The following is a 3,047-nucleotide window of genomic DNA, read 5'->3' as shown; positions in this document are numbered from 1 at the left end:
TGTGGCTGAGGTGCTTGTGGCGTGTTTCTTCTGGGCTTGCTCAGAGTCTGGGGGCCCCTCTCTGAAGACTGACAGGCAGATGAAGACCACTTTGAGTCTGTCTGCAACTTCTGGCCCTCGCTGTTGGCCCTGGTACTGATGCTGTAGACTCTTCGGTGGCTTCACAAATGAGCATCCTTGCCTGATGGGAACAGGGAAAGCTCCAACCCACAAGACAGTCCCTTTCTCAAATTGAAAATCCCACTCCCTGCTCTGAATGTGTAGGACCCTCTGTATAGTTTCAGGGTCAGTTGTCTCCATCCAAAACAAAGGGCAGGTCCAAAGTCCTTGTGTTCTCGTGGCGCTCCCAGCCCATCCACAGCCCCTCCTCACCCCATGGGGCTCTGATGCCCCAGGGGAGATAAACAGAGACGATGTTCCTCCTTACCTCTCTGAGCTCACTGCTTCACCACTTTTTCTCCACCATCCCTCAGGCCTGGATGGGCATTTTTCTTTGAGGTCCCCTTCTTCTGTGCATTTATGTTAAACTGTATAATGTGTTTCACCAGGACTAGCTTGATATGTTAAATGGGCACCAGAATAATTTAGAAAATTCTAGTTCCGTAATGCCTGCTTTTAAGGCTATTGTCTTGCTGCAAATCCTATTTTGAACACCAATAATCCAATAATAGTTTTTAAATAGTTTTATTTAAAAAATGATACAAATAATTTATTTACAAACCAGAAATGACTCACAGATATAGAAAACAAACTATGCTTACCACTGGGAAAGGGGTGGGAGAAGGATAAATCAGGAGTCTGAGATCTCTCTCTCTATATATATATATATATATACACATGCATATATATATTTATATATATACACACATATATATACTTATATACATATATATACACACACTACTACTATATATAAAATAAACAAAAAGGACCTACTGTCAAACACAGGGAACTATATTTAATATCTTGTAATAACCTGTAAAGAAAAGAATCTGAAACATATGTGTGTGTGTAATTGAATCACTAGGCTATACACCTGAAACGAACACAAAATTGTAAATCAACTATACTTCAATTTAAAAAATCCAATAATAATTTTCCCTTTATTTTTACTTTGCAGTGATCTTACTTTATAGTGAGTAGGAAGCTGATCATAAATACTTAAAAAGAAAAGAAAAGAGTATTAATATAATTCAAAATATCATGCTCACTGAACTGCTGGGAGCAGAATAGTTTAAGGTCCTTCCAGGGCTCCTTCCTCTGTGGATTGTGCCTCAGGATGGCCAATGCCTCTGACTGGTGTTGGCGTTATCAGGGCAGCCACTCCCATTCCATCCCCTAGAAATCCTCTGCCCTAACTGTCAGTATCTATCCAGGCTCTAGACCATGGGAGCTACTTTCCGCTGGGATGCAGCCACCAAGACCTTGCGGCTAAAAATGAAATCTCTAAGCTCTTCCATTCACTCATCAAGCATTTTTCAGCATCTACTACGTAACACATTCTGATCCGAATGCTGTAAGACACAGAAATAAGAAGATGGAATAAAATAAATCTGCCAGAAAATATTATCACTACGAGTTTGAGCCTCTCCCCCAGGACCATTTATAGAAAGCAGCCCAAAGTGGTAAAATGAGTTCACTTCAGTTTCCTCTACCTGGCTTCCTGAAGATCAAGGGGTATTTAAATCTCATTCATTCATTCATCTCTTCAGCACTTACTGATTATCCATTATATGCCAGGCACTTTGCTAGGTTCTGGGGAAGCTGAGAGGATTAAGATACATTGCCTTCCACGATGCATTCTAGATCATTAGGAATATAGACATTTCAGTGGCAAGAGATGCGGTGTTACAGCTGTTCCCATTACCTTCCCGTCTGTGAATGCTACACGGGGCTTATATAACCGCCTGCAGGGAGAGCCAGGAGAGGCACGGTCAAGTGGAACTTTGGTTGAGGGGGAAGGTGATCAGGAAGGAGACGTGAAGAATGTCATGGCTTGATTGAGACTTCGAATAGTCAGAGTTGGTTTTTTTTTTTTTTTATTGACGTATAGTTGATTTACAATGTTGAGTTAGTTTTTGGTGTACATCATTATGATTCAATTATACATACACATACACACATATATATATGTTCTTTTCATATTCTTTTCATTATAAGCTCTTACAAGGTATTGAATATAGTTCCTTGTGCTATACAGTAGGACCTTGTTATTTATCTATTTTATATATAGTAGTTAATATCTGCAAATCCTGAACTCCTAATTTATCCCTTTCTACCCCCTTCCCCCCATGGTAATCATAAGTTTGTTTTCTGTCTGAGCCTGTTTCTGTTTTGTAAATAAGTTCCCTCCACCTAACACAACAGTCTCCAGTTGGTCCCTCAGGAGTCTTCCAGGAGTCTTTCGAAACCAGTTTGGCTGTGGGTTGGGGCTGCCTGAGCCGCTGATTCTGTGCCAAGATGCTTCGAAGTCTTGTTAAGAATGTTTGGATCCCCATGAAGACTTGTTCTACCCAAGTGTACTGATTTGAGTAGGAATGGGGTTGATGGGCTTTGTCGTTTATAAAACCAGGAGTGCTGATGAAAGAGGTAAAGGCTTGAAAGCTTTCAGTCCTGCGCCTGCTCATGGTCACCGTTAACCAGCTTTATGTGGCTGTGTTGCTGGGAACACGGGACATCGTGTTAACTTGCAGACACGCCACTGCCCTTGTGCGTGAATAAGTGCACCTGTGAGATTAAAAAAAAACAGGTTGAGTGGCCTGTGTGTCCCCCTGTGGCCCCAAACACTTAGCAATGTGGCCACAGCAACATGGCTTCTGGAATGCATTATGGAATGTGATCTTCTGTCTACTTGTCCATCTCTTTCACTCTCTCTTGCACCAGGAGATGCAATTCCTTGAAGGAAAGAATTGCATCGTTTTCCGTTGTATCTCCAGGACCTGACATGGAGCCCAGCATAATACTGAGTATCTATATGTCGTATGGAAGGAAGAGAAGAAATAAGAGAGGGAAGGAACAGAGGGAGGAAGGAGGGAAGGAAGGAAGGA

General features: G+C 41.7%; 1 pseudogene; it reads left to right on the top strand.

Annotated features, from left to right (window-relative positions):
• Positions 1 to 2,460: 2,460 nt before the first annotated feature.
• Positions 2,461 to 2,639, top strand: LOC105085757 (ATP synthase subunit ATP5MJ, mitochondrial-like; annotated as a pseudogene).
• The last annotated feature ends 408 nt before the right edge of the window (positions 2,640 to 3,047 follow it).

The sequence above is a fragment of the Camelus dromedarius genome, chromosome 20 (genome assembly GCF_036321535.1).
Source record: "Camelus dromedarius isolate mCamDro1 chromosome 20, mCamDro1.pat, whole genome shotgun sequence".
In the NCBI taxonomy this organism is placed as follows: Eukaryota; Metazoa; Chordata; class Mammalia; order Artiodactyla; family Camelidae; genus Camelus; species Camelus dromedarius.
This window is presented reverse-complemented; position numbering and strand designations above follow the sequence as displayed.